We start from the raw sequence: 18,179 nt of genomic DNA, 5'->3' as shown, positions 1-18,179 counted from the left end.
TCTTTACTCCATAAGTTTTTATTATTGTCTCTTTTGTTTGCCATTTTTTTCTTCAGCTTATTTAAAATTTTCATTATATGCCTACCATTTACTTATTTAAATGCAATTTATTGAGATATATTTGTATACCATATGGGCATCCAAGGTATACAACTAATAGTTCATGGCAACATCATATAGTGAATTCATCAACCAACTAATTTTACAAGATTTTTATTACTCCAAAAAAGGAAAATATTCAGTTCCTGGAGCCTGCCCATACAAAAATTAAAATTAAAATAAAAAAATAACACACAAACCATCCCATAATGTACATTCCCCTATTATATATATTTATTTTGTCTTTATTTTCTTACTCTTCTGCCCATACACTGAATAAAGGAAGTGTCAGTCACAATATTTTCACAGTCACATGGTCACATCATAAAACTTATATGGTTATACAAACATCTACAAGAATTCTGCCTAATGGACTGTAGTTAAACAGTTTCAGGTATTTCCTAATATCTATTCTAATAACTAGAAACTAAAAGGTAATATCTATATAATGCTGTGCCAATTTGACTTTATTATGACCCCCTAAAATTTATGTTTTAATACTGATCCAATATCATGAGACCAGATCTATTGTTTAAAGTGGAAACCTTTGATTAAATTGTTTCCATGGAGATTGACTCACTCAGTTGTGTGTGTGACCTTTTGGTTAGTTTACTCTCATAGAGTCATGACATATACAGTTCTGGGTGTGGCCTTCTGATTAGATAGAGATGTGACTCAACCTATTCTGGGTGGATCTTGACTAATTTGCTGAAGTCCTTTAAGGGGGAAATATTTTGGAGAAACTTCAGATGCAGACACTTGAGGACAGTTACTAGAGAGCCAACATGAGACCCACACATTTGGAGATGCAGAAAGAAAATGCTCCTGGGGAGGTTTCAAACCAGAAGCCAAAAGACCAGCACACACCAGCCACATGCCTTCCCAGATGACAGAGGTGTTCTGTACCCATTGGCCTTTCTTAGTCAAGGTATCTTTTACTGGACCCCTTAGTTTGGACATTTTTATGGACTTAGAACTGTAAACTTCTACCTTAAGTAAATTCCCTTTTTAAAAGCTATTCCAACTTTAGTTATTGCATTCCAGTATCATAAACAAACTAATAGAAATGTATAAGAATAACCTCCAGAAGGATCTCTCTAATCTATTTGAAATCTCTTAGCCACTGAAATTTTATGTTGCTTCATTTCTTTTCCCCTTTTGATCAAGAATGCTTTCTCAACACCTTGATGGCCAGAGTTATACTTATCTTTGGGAGTCATGTCCCATGTAGCCAGAGAGATTTACAAATCTGGGAATCATATCTCATGAAGGAATGAGGGTTGAGTTTACTTGTTGAATTGGCTTAGAGAGAGAGAAACTGAATCTGTGCAACAGAAGAGGTTCTGTTGGGGTGATTTTAGGCATAATTATAATTAGGCTTAGCTTATCCTTTGCAGGAACAAGTTTTATAAGGGCAAGCATCAAGATCAAGGGTTTGGCTTATTAAATTGGTAGTTGCTAATGTTTGTGAGAATATCAGGAGTTCTCCAGGCAGTGAAGTTCACTGTTTCCCTATTTTCCCCCAGTCCCTCATGGGGACTTTACAAACACTTTTATTTTCTGCAAAAATTATGCTGGATTATATCAGGGTATCACATTAAGGTGTACAAAATAACAAGTTTTTATTCCCCAAATTCTAGTTTCCATGTGATTATGTTGTTTGAATAAAGTGACCATATATGTTAAATTAGATTTTTTGTTAGAGAAAATACACATTTTGATCCAAATAAACATCCCCTCCTTTGGTTTAACACCAAAGTTTACATTTTAAAACAGTCAGTATCATCCTATAACATGAACTATTACCTACCTTAGTCCTGCCCAAGTTAGTTTCACTCATATTTCTAACTGAAGTCTGTAACGGTTAGGTTCAGCTATCAACTTATCCAGGTGGTGGTGTCCAGTTGTTCTGTTGTTGTGGGATATGATAGATTACATCTGCATTCAGCTAAGGGGATAGCCTTTCATAATTAGTGTGGCTTAAAATGAGAGGTCAGAGTAAAGAGAAACAGTTTAGCACAGCCCGTCAGAACTCAGCACAGCCCAGAACATCTCAGATCAGCACTCAGAGCTGAAGCAGACCCAGACGTTGGAGATGCAGAGAGGAAACTCCCCCAGGAAATCCATTTGAACCCAGAAGATGGGAAAGAGGGTCAGCAGCAATTCTGTGTGCCTTCCCAAATTAGCAAACTTGTAACTAGGTATATTCCCTTTATAAAAGCCAATCCATTTCTGATGTTCTGCATTCCAGAAGCATTAGCAAGCTAAAATGGATTTTGTTACCAGGAGTAGGGTGCTACTGCATTTGCAAATACCAAACATGTTGGAATGGATAAGGGGAGGATTCTAGAAGAATTATGAAGAGATTGATGGATAAAGCCTAGATTAGTCTGAAGAGGATAGAAATGTGGACTCTAAAGATAATTCCTTTGAATAATTGGAGAGGTGTGTTGTTGCAAATTGGAAGAAAGGTGACCCTATTTTAAGGTAGTAGAGAATTTGGCAAAATTGAATCTTGGTGCTGGATTGGAGTATTTCAATGTGATGATATGGTATACTTGGCTTGTGAAATTTCCAAGCTAAATTTGGGGATGCAGCCTGGTTTCTCCTTAAAACTTATCAGTAAATTGCAATAAGAAGGTGATAGACTAGATAGGTCCAAGATGTGGCTTAGTAAGGTGTGGAATTTAATTGTCTTCCAGAGGAGCTAGTAAATAGCCAGGAATGGTACAGAACAACAGCTGGAGCCACATCAGTGACCAGACACACAGTGTACACCAGTCTGGACAAGCTGGACAAACTGGCATCCCACCCAGAATGTGAGTCGCCAAAGCTGTGGATGCCAGCACCCCTCCCACACAGGCTGGGTTCCCAGAGGGAAAAGGAAGGAAACTTTACTAAAAAAAAGAGGGGGCATATAGGACCTGGAGATACATACAGCAATGTACTGACTTAAGCTCTTGATTAATGAACCCAAGGAATAGGGGTCTTTCTCTGAAAAGATTTTTTTTACAACTACAAGGCTTCATTCTCCAATTGCCCCAGGCAAGGGCAGAATTAAGCTTGTCCGAGAAATGAAGAGGTTGCTCAAGTGAAAGGATGTAATTCCTTGAAGGCTGTACCTTCCTCAGGAGATTGGTAGGATCCAGCTCAGGTGGGATCTCTCCATCAAGGAATTCAGACCCCAGGGACTGGAAAAATGAAGGAATTAAAGCCAGCATACAACCTCTCCTCTGTCTCAACCATGTCCCAACAGGGAAAGTCTGCTGAATTTAAAGCACCATATCGATTTATTCTGGTGGAACCTGCAGGCAGACAAGCACTGTATACTAGAAAGATTAGGAAAAACATTGAGTCTAGAGACTAGTCAACTTGTCAACCTGCTGGGTCTCACACTCAGGGAAAACTGATGCAGGTGACTCTTTCCTACTGAAAGGAGGTGAGTCTGGTATGGGAAAAGCTGACTGGAGTCTATAATACCTAAGTAAACCCTTCTAAGGCAAATAATAATAATAATAAGGCTCCATACAGACAGCACAAGAAACAAGAAAACAAGAACTGAAAAATTGTGATCCATTAAACAGAACCTATGCTGGAGACCTAGAATTCAATGAAATGAATGTCAAAGAACAGATAGAGAACAAAGCCATTCAGAAAGAAAATCCTAGGTAAAAGAGTAAAAACAATCTCCAGAATAAATAAATTACAGAAATTTAATGCCTGAACACCAGTAAAAAATAATGAACCATACTAGGAAAATTGAAGGTATGGTCCAGTCAAAGGAACAAACCAACAAATCAAATGAGGTAGGATTTGAAACAATTCATTCAGGATGTTCAAACAGACATGGAAAATCTCATCAAAAATCAAATCAATGAATTCAAGGAGGATATTAAGAAGACAAGGAACAAACAAAAAGAAGAAACTGAAAGTCTGAGAAAACAAGTCACAGAAATTATGGGAATGAAAGGCACAGTAGAGGAGATGAAAAAAACAATGGAAACCTGCAATGTTAGGTTTCAAAAGGCAGAAAACAGGGTTGGTGAACTAGAGGATGGGACTTATGAAATCTGACAAGCAAAAGAAAATATACAGAAAAGAATGGAAAAATAAGAGCAAGAACTCAGGAGTTGAATGACAACATGTAGCACATGAATATGCATATTGTGGGTTACTTAGAAGGAGAAGAGAAGGAAGAATGAAGAGAACGAATAATTGAAGAAATTATCACTGAAAATTTCCCAGCTCTTATGAAAGATTTAGAATTATAGATCCAAGAAGTGGAGCATACCTCAAACAGAATAGATCCAAATAGACATACTCCAAGACACTTACTAACCAGAATGTCAGATGTCAAAGAGAGAGAAAATGTTGAAAGCAGCAAGTGAAAAGTAATCCATCACATACAAGGGAAGCCCAATAAGACTATGCATAGATATCTCAGCAGAAACCAAGGAGGTGAGAAGACAGTAGTACAACCTATTTAAAATTCTAAAAGAGAAAACCAACCAACCAAGAATTCTATATCCAGCAAAATTGTCCTTCAAAAATGAGGGGGAAATTATAACATTTTCAGACAAAAAAAAATCATTGAGAGAATTTGTGATCAAGAGTCAGCTCTGCAAGAAATATGAAAGGGAGTACCAAAGACAGATAGGAAAAGACAGCAGAGAGAGGTGTGGAGAAGAGCGTAGAAATGAAGTAAAGTAAAGGTAAAGATAAAAAGAGGAAAAATTAGATATGATGTATAAAATTCAAATGGCAAAATGGCAGAAGAAAGTACTGCCCTTCCAATAATAACACTAATATCAGTGGATTAAATTCCCCAATCAAAAGACTGGCAGAATGATTAGAAAAACAGAACTGATCTATATGCTGTCTACAGGAGACACATTTTAGGCCCAAGGACAAGCATAGGTTGAAAGTGAAAGGTTGGGAAAAGATATTTCATGCAAACAAAAATCAGAAAAGAGCAGGATTAGCTATATTAATATCCAACATATTTGATTTCAAGTGTAAAACAATTAAAAGAGACAAAGAAGGATACTATGTATTAATAAAAGGAACAATTCAACCAGAAGACATTACAATCATAAATATTTATGCTCCAAAATACCTGAAGCAAATGCTGAAAAGAGAAATAGACATAATAGTTGGAGACTTCAATTCCTTACCTTCATCAATGGACAGAACATCTAGATAGAGGATCAATAAAGAAACAGGGAACTTGAATAATACAATAAACGAACCAGAGTTAACAGATATTTAAAAGAACATTACAGGCGGGCCGCGGTGGCTCAGCGGGCAAAGTGCTTGCCTGCTATGCTGGAGGACCTCGGTTCGATTCCCGGCCCCAGCCCATGTAACAAAAACGGAGAAACAGAATACAATAAAAACAAGAAAATGTTTAAAAGATGTTTCCCTTTCTTCCTTCCTTCCTTCCTTCTATCCTTCCTTCCTTCTCTCTGTCTTTCCTTTAAAAAAAAAAAAAAAAAAAAAAAAAGAACATTACACCCCAGAACAGCAGGATACACATTTTTCTCAAGTGTCCATGGATCATTCTCAAGGATAGACCATATGCTGAGTCAGGAAGCAAGTCTCAGTAAATTTTAAAAATATTGAAATGATGCCAAACAGTTTCTCAGATCACAAAGGAATGAAGTGGGAAATCCATAACATGCAGAGGGCCAGAAAATTCACAAATATATGGAGGTTCAAAAATACACTTTTAAACAATCAGTGAGTCAAGGAAAAAATTACAAGAGAAATCAGTAAATACCTTGAGACAAATAAAAATGAAAACACAAAATATCAAAATTTATGAGATGCAGCAAAGGCAGTGCCAAGAGGGAAATTTATTGCCCTAAATGCCTATCTTAAAAAGAAAAAAGATCAAAAATAAAGGAATTAAATGTTCACTTGGAAGAACTAGAAAAAGAACAGCAAACTAACCCCAAAGCAAGCAAAAGGAAAGAAATAATGATGATTAGAGTAGAAACAAATGAAATTGAGAACACAAGTTTGTTCTTTGAAAAAAATCAATAAAATTGGTGGAACCTTAGAAAGGTTGACAAAAAGAAGAGAGAGAGGATTAAATAAAATCAGAAATAGAAGAGGAGGCTGAACCCACAGAAATAAAGGAGGTAATGAGAGGATACTATGAACAACTTATGCTAATAAAATAGACAATTTAGAGGAAATGGACAATTTCCTAGAAAGATATGAATAACCAACATTGACTTGAAAAGAAGCAGATGACCTCAACAAACCAATCACAAGTAAAGAAATTGAATCAGTCACTAAGAAGCTCCCAAAAAAGGAAAGTCAGGACCAGATTAGTTCACATGTGAATTCAATCAAGCATTCAAGAAAGAATTAATAAAACCAGCACAGGCCAGCAGAACTCAGCACATCCCAACACACCTCGGATCAGTGCTCAGAGCCACCTCAGACCCAGATGTTTGGAGATATAACAAGGAAACATCCCCCAAGGAAAGCCAATTGAACCCAGAAGGTGAGAGATAGAGGCAGCAGGTATTGCTGTGTGCCTTCCCAAATTAGTAAATTTGTAACTAAACAAATCCCCTTTATAAAATCCAGTCCCTCTTGAGTGTAAATTATTCCATCATCATTGGGAGACTGAAACAAAGTCTGATCTCTTTTTCACCTTAACAGCTGTATGGACCAATGCTATCTTTCATAGCTGTAGAATTCCAATGCTGATTCTCAAGTGTACACAGATACCCAAAGTTCCAGAGATTGACCAGGTTATACACAAATAACTCTGCATCTCAGAATTTAGAGATAACAAGAATAAATGTGACTGCTCTAAAAGCTTACATTATAGCAATCTTTACACTAAGCTCTATTGATCATTCTGTACTCCTTAGTTGTCAATTGCCCAATCTCTGCCCATGTTATATCATCTGATAATTTATGCTCTCAAATTAATTCTCAGAATTTGGACATTATAATTAGTTCATATTAGTGAAGACTTACAATATTTGGCTTTCATTTTCTGGCTTATTTCACTTAATGTAATGCCCTAAAAGTTCATACAATTCACCTAATTGCAGGCCTCACAACTTCATTTCTTCTTTCAGCCATTCAATAATCCATTGTATGTAAAAACCAGTTTGCCCTTCATCAGTCAATGTACCATTAGCCCACCTTCTTCTATCGCAAATTATGAGTACAGTGACCATAAACACCAATGTGAAAAGGTCGATTTATTTCCCTGTTTTCAGTTCTTCCAAGATTATACCTGATAGTGGGGTTGTAGGATCATATGGCAGTTAGCCTTCCATGGAACCATCAAACTGCCTTCCAAAGGTGGTGTACCATTCTACTTCCCTACCAAATGTGAATAGATACATCACTCTTTCTACATTTTCTCCAGCACTTGTATCCTTCTATATATTTTTAAACAGATTTATTCACACATGATACAATCCAGCCTAAGTCAACAATCAATGAATCCTGGTATAATCACTTACTTATGCATCTATATGAGCACATTTCCATTTCTTTAGCAAAGAAAGAAGAGGAAAATATGAAGAATATAAAAATTAAAAAGAGAAACAACAACACTGAGAATACTTACCTTCCCCATTATAGACCCCCCTTTTATTGACACTTAGCTTTGTTATATTGCCTTTGTTACAACTAATGGAAGGATTTCACAATGTTACTGTTAACTATGGATCCTAGTTTGCAATTGCTATATATTTTTTACTCTCCTATTTTCAACACCTTGCAATGTTGACATTCATTCATTCTCCCTCATGCAAAAACTTTATTATATTTGTACATTTAATCAAAATCATTTATTTTCTATGTTCCTGTAGTGCTCCCTTTATTATTTCTTGTAGAACAGGTCTCTTGTTCACAAACTCTCTCTTTGTCTGTTTGAAAATATGTTAAACTTCCCCACATTTTTGAAGGTCTATTTTGGTGGATATAGAATTTCTGGTTGGCCATTTTTCTCTTTCAGTATATTAAATATAACATACCATTGCCTTCTTGCTGCCATGGTTTCAGCTGAGAAACCTGTACATGGTCTTATCAGCCATCCCTTGAATTTGATGGATCACTTTTCTCTTGCTGCTTTCAGAATTCTCTATTTTTCTTTTTGACAATACTATTAGTAAGTGTTTTGGAGTAGGTCTATTCAGATTTATTCTGTTTCATTTATGTTATTCTTCTTGGGTCTGTATTGTTGTCTTTCCTAAGAGATGGGAAATTTTCAGTGATTATTTCCTCACTTGCTCATTCTGCTCCTTTTCCCTTCTCTTCTCCTCTGGAACAACCATATCATACATATTCATGTGCTTTATGGTGTCATTCAACTCCCAGAGATTGTGCTTATATATATTTTTTCATTCTTTTTCCTATATTCTTTTGTGAGAAGGATTTCAGGTGTCCTTTCCTCTTGTTCATTACTCATTTGTTTTGTCTCTTCAAATCTGCTGTTTTAGGTCTCTCTTTTTTTCATCACTTCCATGTGCCTTTCATTCACACATGTACTACCATTTGTTTTTCCAAACTTTCATGCTCTTCTATATGTTCATCCAAAGTCTTGGGTATATACTTTATATTTTTTCCATATTATCTTTCCTCAACTAATTGATTTGATTTTTATGTTAATTTGAATGCTTGTTCAAATGTCTTTGATTAATTATTTCAACTCCTGTATCTGTTTTGAGATGTTAATATGTTCATTTGATGGGGCCACATCTTCATTATTCCTAGTATGACATAATTTTTGCTTGTGTCTAGGCATCTGATTTCCTTGATTATTTTAGGAATTAAAGGTTTTCTTGTTTTCACTCTTTTACCTCAGGTATTGTTGTTGTATGGCTTTGTTCTCTATCTGATCTTGGTGTCTAGTTGAATTTATTCTAGACCTTTAACATAGCTTCTCTTTAACTGATCTGAATTTTTCAGCTCTTTTATTTTTTTGGTTCTTGTCCTGCCTATATGAAACCTTTCATTGAAGAGGGGCATCACAGATATGTTTGACCCCAGTCAGATTTTCCCAGACCAGACAGGCCTAGGTCTCAGAGAGATGCTGTAATAAGTATTAATTTTCCTTGAGGGTGAAACTTGGCAGGTTGTATTTCTTTTCTATGAAGACTCTTGACACTGTGATTTTCCTCTCCTGCTCTGAAGGGGGCACTTGTCAGCCTACAGTTCCCCAAAGGCATAGGGTGATGCAGTGCTTTTAAGACTAAGCACCCTCCCTAGCAGAAAAGGTTAAGGCAGAGGCTGAGGTAGAAAGTGGGTTTAGGTTGTTTCTGTTTCACAGCCCTGGGCCCAGAATTCCCTGGTGAAGTCCTGCCACTTGAGCTTGAACCCACACCCTTTTCTTGGGGAAGCTACACCCTTTAGGGAATTGTCTTCCTCATTTTGCTCATTACTTTGTCTCCCTAACCAATCTTAATTCAACACTTGCCTGGCTCCTTCTGACTATTGAAAATGCCTCAGGCTTTCTCTAATGAACTACTGAGAATAGTAGTTCATTAGAAATAAATAAGAGTTTACTGCATTTGAGAGTTTCTTGTGTATAGAGTGTTTTATTTGAGAGTTTCTTGTGCAAATTTTAGTTGAGAGTTTTTGTGTAAGTAAAATTAAATTAAATTAAAAAGTCATTTTCAGAACCAGTACCTAGCCCCCAAGTTTCTCCAGTCAAGAGGCAGAGTGTACCCTTCTTAGGGCACAACCCCTTCCAGTACTCTTAGCTCAACTGACTCCAAAATATTCCACCTTTATTCTTTTTTCTTTTAATTTATTTCATTTTTTTGTCTGTTGGTCCCATGTCATCTCTGCTTGGATTAAGACCATAATTGGAGCTTGGATGAGCTACCATCCCTTGCTCCTATCAGAGATTACTTAATATGTAGAGATTACTTAAAGATATGCCCTATAGAGAGTTATCTCCCTCATCTGACTAGTTACTTTGTCTCTCAGACATATCTTAATTCTGCCCTTGCTTAAGGCAGTGCTGAAGCATGAGAATACCTGCAGTTCTATTTAATGGGCTGTCAAGAAGCCAAAAGAAAAAAGTAAAAGAATAAGAAATGGAGATTTAAAAACAAGAAGAAAATCATTCTCATAGCCATTCCCCAGGGGGGTCAATCAGGAATCACAGCTGTATCTGGCTCTATATGCCCCTTTTCTTGGAGTCCAGCTTTTTTCAAATATTTTGAACTCATCCAACTAAAAAATACTTTTTTTGATCTGCAGTCCCACCCTCACTCTGCCAGACAAAACCTTCCAGTTCCTTTTGTGTTCGCTCTTGGTTTATCTGTGTCTGGTGCTTGTATTTAGAAATCTGAATACAATTTGTTAATTAATTCCTAAATTATAGCAAGGTTGAGCTGCCTTCCTTGTTTGTAGTAGAATGAGATTATTTTTCCATCAGTGAACAAACTGCAAGACCACTGCTGAGCCAGTGGGGGAGGGACACCAGCGTCCATTGCTTGGGAGACTTACAGTTCTGTGTGGGATCTCAGTCATTCCCTTTCCAGACTACTGCACAATTCATGTCTAGTCAGTGAAGTCCCCAAACAGTTATTTTAGACAGTTTCTGGCTATTTTAGCTGCCCTAGAGGACGAGTTAAATCCCATATCAGACTAGTCTACCATTCTGCCCTACCTATGTTTTAAGTTTTATATAGTTTGCCCTTCTTTTAGGTATTTGAAATACTAACCAATGGAACAGTACCTGGATCTGTATACAGGAAACTCTCAAGATACTTTTGAAAAAATACATGGAAACAATGATCTGACAACATGTGATTCTAAGTTAGTGGGTAGTTAATATTAGCCATAGAATCTGAATAAACTAAAGAACTAAGAAAATGGTATTGGTAGAGAGCCATTTGGGAACAACTGATCTATTAAATGCAACCCAAAATTGATCTATACATACAATGCAACACAAATAGAAAATGTGATTTTACAATTTGAATGAAAATGCAAAGTGCTAAAATAGTTAAAACAACTTTTTTAAAAAATTATAAAGTTAGAAGTCTCATATAATCTGATTTTAGGATTTATTAAAAAATCAAAATAATCAAGTGTCTCATTTTTGAAAAAATAGATACCTTGATGAATGGAACTGAGTAGAAAGTCTAGGAATATATTCACACATATATGGTGAACCTTAGTGCCACCACCGAGGCTTGAAAGATGCAAGAGAGGTGATTCCATAACATTATCATTCGGCTCTCCTATTTGGCCTGTGCAGAAAGTAAATGGAGTTTAGAGAATGAAATCAGATTGCCTTAACCTAAATCAGGTGTTACTGTAATTGTAGTTTTTCTTTCAATATGGTACCAGTGTCTAAATCAATTAACACATCCCCAGGTACATTATTTACAGCTAATAATTGGGATTTTTAAAATACTTGTTAGTTTGCTTTCAGTTGCTCAGGTCAGCAAAACACCTCCACTGTCCTTCCTCAGAGGTATAGCAAATTTTCATCACTATAATCCATGCTGAAATTATCTTGATTGAATTACCCTTCCAGAAAAGATCACACTGATGTGGTAAATTGATAATATGCTCATTGAACCAAGTGATCCAAAAGCAGCAACTAGTCTAGACACTTTGGTGAGACAATGAAAGGATGGGTAATAAATACAACAAATACTCATATACTTACCCCTCAATGAAATGTCTAGTCACCAGCTGATAAGACAAAGTCAAGACATTCTTCTAAAGGTGAAGGATAAGTGGGTGCATGGGTGGTTCAGTGGTAGAATGCTTGTTTTCCATGCAGGAGACCCAAGTTCATTTCCTGGACCATGCACGAAAATAAATAAATAAATGAATGAATAAATACGGTGAAGGATAAGCTGTTGCATCTGTCACCTCCTTCAACCAAATAAAAAGGAAAATGCCTAGTTGGCCTCTAAGTATTTTAGAGTCAACATTTCTCACTTGTGTGTGCTACACCGACTTACTTACCTAGTAACACAAATGTTAATATTTTCAAAAGTAGACTGGAACAAGAAGATTCCGTGCAACAGGATCAGACTGCCATGGAAGCTGCTTTGCTAGTTCGTTCTTTTTTTTAAAATTTTTTATTAATTAAAAAAATAACAAACAAAACATTTAGGTATCATTCCATTCTACATATGCAATCAGTAATTCTTAATATCATCACATAGTTGCATATTCATCATTTCTTAGTACATTTGCATCGATTTAGAAAAAGAAATAAAAAGACAAGAGAAAAAGAAATAAAATGATAAGAGAAAAAAGACTATACATACCATACCCCTTACCCCTCGCTTTCATTTACCAATATTTCAAACTGAATTTATTTTAACGTTTGTTCCCCTGTTATTTATTTTTATTCCATATGTTCTACTCTTCTCTTGATATAGTAGCTAAAGGGAGCATCAGACATAAGTTTTTCACATTCACAGAGCCTCACTGTGAAAGCTATATTATTGTTCAATCATCATCAAGAAACATGGCTACTGGAACACAGCACTACATTTTCAGGCAATTCCAGCCTCTCCACTACATCTTGAACAAGGTGATATCTACTTAATGCGTAAGAATAACCTCCAGAATAACCTCTCAACTCTGTTTGGAATCTCTCAGCCATTGACACTTTGTTTCATTTTACTCTTACCCCTTTTGGTCGAGAAGTTTCTCTCAATCCCTTGATGTTAATTCTCAGCTCATTCTAGGGTTTTTCTCAGTCCCTTGGTGCTGAGTCTCAGCTCATTCCAGGATCTCTGTCCCATGTTGCCAGGAAGGTCCACACCCTTGGGAGTCATGTCTCACATAGAGAGCGGGATGGTGGTGAGACTGCTCATCATGTAGGCTGGAGAGAAGGGCCACATCTGAGCAACAAAAAAGGCTCTCTTGGTGGTGATTCTTAGGCCTAAATTTTAAGTAGACTTGACCTATCCTTTGTAGGGTTAAGTTTCATGTGAACAAACCCGAAGACTGGGGGCTCAGTCTATAGCTTTGGTTGTCCAAACTGCTTGTGAGAATATCAAGAATTCAACTTGGGGAAGTTGAATTTCTCCCCACTCTCACCATTCCCCGAAGGGGGCTTGCAAATACTTTTCCAGTCACTGATCAAATCATTGTGGGATTCATCAGGGGATCACTCTAGACAAACCAACAAAATCTCATGTGCTACCTGAGATTCCAAGTACTTATGACATTCAATCAAACTATCTGCATGAGTTATATTAGGAAATGCTCTAGTCAAAATCTAAATTTTGTAACAAATGAATATTTTTTGCTTTAGTCTCACACAGAAGGTGACATTTTAAAGTATTAATTATCATCTATATTCATCACCCTGCAATAATGACATTCCTTTGTTCTTCCTCATGTCAAAATATTTTTAAAATTTGTACATTGTAAATTTCACTGTTATACACTCTAGGCATTCCTAGATTATACCATCTCGATCTATAACATCTATCTTTCTTTCTGATTTCATTTATGTCCCCAGCCCTCCTCCCTCTATCATTCTCACATGAAGCTTCATTCAGTGTTTTAACATTACATAACAGTTAGGTAGTGCTGTGCTGTCCATTTCTGAGTTTTTGTATCCAGTCCTGTTGCACAGTCTGTATCCCTTCAGCTCCAATTACCCACTATCTTACCCTATTTCTATCCCATGATGGTCTCTGTTACCAATTACATATTCCAAGTTTATTCACTAATGTCAGTTCATATCAGTGAGACCATACAGTATTTGTCCTTTAGTTTTTGGCTAGTCTCACTCAGCATAATGTTCCCAAGGTCCATCCATGTTATTACATACTTCATAAGTTTATTCTGTCTTAGAGCTGCATAATATTCCATCGTATGTATATACCACAATTTGTTTAGCCACTCATCTTTTGATGAACATTTTGGCTGCTTCCATCTACTTGCAATTGTAAATAATGCTGCTATAAACATTGGTGTGCAAATGTCCGTTTGTGTCTTTGCCCTTAAGCCCTCTGAGCAGATACCTAGCAATGCTTGCACCATTTGACATTCCCACCAATAGTGGATAAGTGTGCCTATTTCTCCACATCCTCTCCAGCACCTGTCATTTTCTGTTTTGTTGATAATGGCCATTCTGGTGGGTGTGAGATGATATCTCATTGTGGTTTTGATTTGCATTTCTCTAATGGCCAGGGACATTGAGCATCTCTTCATGTGCCTTTTGGCCATTTCTATTTCCTCTTCTGAGAAGTGTCTGTTCAAGTCTTTTTCCCATTTTGTAATTGGATTGGCTGTCTTTTTGTTGTTGAGTTGAACAATCTCTTTATATATTCTGGATACTAAATCTTTATCTGATATGTCATTTCCAAGTATTGTCTCCCATTGTGTAGACTGTCTTTTTACTTTCTTGATGAAGTTCTTTGATGCACAAAAGGGTTTAATTTTGAGGGTATCCCATTTATTTCTTTCTTTCTTCAGTGCTCTTGCTTTAGGTGTAAGGTCCATAAAACTGCCTCCAATTATAAGATTCATAAGATATCTCACTACATTTTCCTCTAACTGTTTTATGTTCTTAGAACTAATGTTTAGATCTTTGATCCATTTTGAGTTAACTTTTGTATAGGGTGTGAGATACAGGTCCTCTTTCATTCTTTTGCATATAGATATCCAATTCTCTAGGCACCATTTATTGAAGAAACTGTTCTGTCCCAAATGAGTTTGGCTTGACTGCCTTATCAAAGATCAAATGTCCAAAGATGAGAGGGTCTATATCTGAGCACTCTATTCGATTCCATTGGCCAACATATCTATCTTTATGCCAGTACCATGTTGTTTTGACCACTGTGGCTTCATAATATGCCTAAAAGTCAGGCAGCATGAGACCTCCAGCTTCGTTTTTTTTCCTCAAGATACTTTTAGCAATTCGGGGCACCCTGCCCTTCTAGATAAATTTCGTTATTTGTTTTTCTATTTCTGAAAAGTAAGTTGTTGGGATTTTGACTGGTATTGCATTGAATCTGTAAATCAATTTAGGTAGAATTGACGTCTTAACTATATTCAGTCTTCCAATCCATGAACATGGTATGCCCTTCCATCTATTTAGGTTTTCTGTGATTTCTTCTAAAATTCTCTTGTAGTTTTATTTGTATAGGTCTTTTGTCTCTTTAACTTTATTCCTAAGTATTTTATTCTTTTAGTTGCAATAGTAAATGGAATTCTTTTCTTGATATCACCCTCAGCTTTTTCATTGCTACTGTATAGAAATACTACAGATTTTTGACTGTTGATCTTGTAACCTGCCACTTTGCTGTATTCGTTTATTAGCTCTAGTAGTTTTGCTGTGGATTTTTCAGGGTTTTCAGCATATAGTATCATATCATCTGCAAACAGTGATAGTTTTACTTCTTCCTTTCCAATTTTGATGCCTTGTATTTCTTTTTCTTGCCTAATTGCTCTGGCTAGAACTTCCAACACGATGTTGAATAACACTGGTGATAGTGGACATCCTTGTCTTGTTCCTGATCTTAGGGGGAAAGTTTTCAATTTTTCCCCATTGAGGATCATATTAGCTGTGGGTTTTTCATATATTCCCTTTATCATTTTAAGAAAGTTCCCTTTTGTATTCCTATCCTTTGAAGTGTTTTCAACAGGAAAGGATGTGGAATCTTGTCAAATAACTTCTCTGCATCAATTGAGATGATCATGTGACTTTTCTGCTTTGATTTGTTGATATGGTGTATTACATTAATTGATTTTCTTATGTTGAACCATCTTTGCATACCTGGGATGAATCATACTTGGTCATGATGTATAATTCTTTTGATGTGTTGCTGGATTCAATTTGCTATAATTTTATTGAGGATTTTTGCATCTATGTCCATTAGAAAGATTGGTCTGTAGTTTTCTTTTTTTGTAATATCTTTGCCTGGTTTTGGTATGAGGGTGATGTTAGCTTCATAGAACGAATTAGGTAGCGTTCCCTCCACTTAAATTTTTTTGAAGAGCTTGAGCAGGGTTGGTACTAATTCTTTCTGGAATGTTTGGTAGAATTCACATGTGAAGCTGTCTGGTCCTGGACTTTGCTTTTTGAGATGCTTTTTAATGACTGATTCAATTTTTTTACTTGTGATTGGTTTGTTGAGGTCATCTATTTCTTCTTGAGTCAAAGTTGGTTGTTCATGTCTTTCCAGGAACCCGTCCATTTCATCTAAATTGTTGTATTTATTAGCATAAAATTGTTCATGGTATCCTGTTATTACCTCCTTTACTTCTGTGAGGTCAGTGGTTATGTCTCCTCTTCCATTTCTGATCTTATTTATTTGCATCCTCTCTCTTCTTCTTATTGTCAATCTTGCTAAGGGCCCATCAATCTTATTGATTTTCTCATAGAACCAACTTCTGGTCTTATTGATTTTCTCTATTGTTTTCATGTTCTCAATTTCATTTATTTCTGCTCTAATCTTTGTTATTTTTTTACTTTTGCTTGCTTTGGGGTTAGTTTGCTGTTCTTTCTCCAGGTCTTCCAAGTGGACAGTTAATTCCCGAATATTTGCCCTTTCATATTTTTTGATATTGGCATTTAGGGCAATAAATTTCCTTCATAGCACTGCCTTTGCTGCATCCCATAAGTTTTTATATGTTGTGTTTTATTTTCTTTTGCCTCAAGATATTTACTAATTTCTCTTGTAATTTCTTCCTTGACCCACTGGTTGTTTAAATGTGTGTTGTTGAGCTTCCACGTATTTGTGAATTTTCTGGCACTCTGCCTATTATTGATTTCCAACTTCATTCCTTTATGATCCGAGAAAGTGCTGTGTATGATTTCAATCTTTTTAAATTTGTTGAGACTTGCTTTGTGACCCAGCATATGGTCTATCTTTGAGAATTATCCATAAGCACTTGAGAAAAAGGTGTATCCTGCTGTTGTGGGGTGTAATGTCCTATAAATGTCTGTTAAGTCTAGCTCACTTATTGTAATATCCAAATTCTCTGTGTCTTTATTGATCCTCTGTCTAGATGTTCTGTCCATTGATGAGAGTGGGGAATTGGAGTCCCCAACTATTATAGTAGATGTGTCTATTTCCCTTTTCAGTATTTGCAGTGCTTGCCTCATGTATTTTGGGGCATTCTGGTTCGGTCCATAAATATTTATGATTTTTATGCCTTCTTGTTGAATTGTCCTTTTATTAGTAGATAGTATCCTTCTTTGTCTCTTTTAACTGCTTCACATTTGAAGTCTAATTTGTTGGATATTAGTGTAACTACTCCTGCTCTTTTCTGATTGTTATTTGCATGAAATAACTTTTCCCAACCTTTCACTTTCAACCTATGTTTATCTTTGGGTCTAAGTTGTGTTTCCAGTTGACAGCATATAGAAGGATCCTGTTTTTTAATCCATTCTGCCAGTCTATGTCTTTTGATTGGGGAGTTCAGTCCATTAACATTTAGTGTTATTACTGTTTGAGTAGTACTTTCCTCTACCATTTTGCCTTTTGTATTTTATATGTCATATCTAATTTTCCTTCTTTCTACACCCTTCTCTACACCTCTGTCTTCTGTTTTTTCATGTCTGTCTCTAGTGCTCCATTTAGTATTTCTTGCAGAGCTGGTCTCTTGGTCACAAATTCTCTCAGTGACTTTTTGTCTGAAAATGTTTTAATTTCTCCCTCATTTTTGAAGGACAATTTTGCTGGATATAGAAGTCTTGGTTGGCAGTTTTTCTCTTTTAGTAATTTAAATATATCATCCCACTGTCTTCTTGCCTCCATGGTTTCTGCTGAGAAATCTACTCATAATCTTATTGGGTTTCCCTTGTATGTGATGGATTGTTTTTCTCTTGCTGCTTTCAAAATCCTCTCTTTCTCTTTGACCTCTGACATTCTGACTAGTAAGTGTCTTGGACAACATCTCTTTGGATCTATTCTCTTTGGGGTGCGCTGCACTTCTTGGATCTGTAATTTTAGGTCTTTCATAAGAGTTGGGAAATTTTCAGTGATAATTTCTTCCATTAATTTTTCTCCTCCTTTTCCCTTCTCTTCTCCTTGTGGAACACCCACAACATGTATATTTGTGTGCTTCATATTATCATTCAATTCCCTGTGTCCCTG

This window comes from Tamandua tetradactyla, unplaced genomic scaffold, assembly GCF_023851605.1.
Source record: "Tamandua tetradactyla isolate mTamTet1 unplaced genomic scaffold, mTamTet1.pri scaffold_65a, whole genome shotgun sequence".
NCBI classification, from domain to species: Eukaryota; Metazoa; Chordata; class Mammalia; order Pilosa; family Myrmecophagidae; genus Tamandua; species Tamandua tetradactyla.
This window is presented reverse-complemented; position numbering follows the sequence as displayed.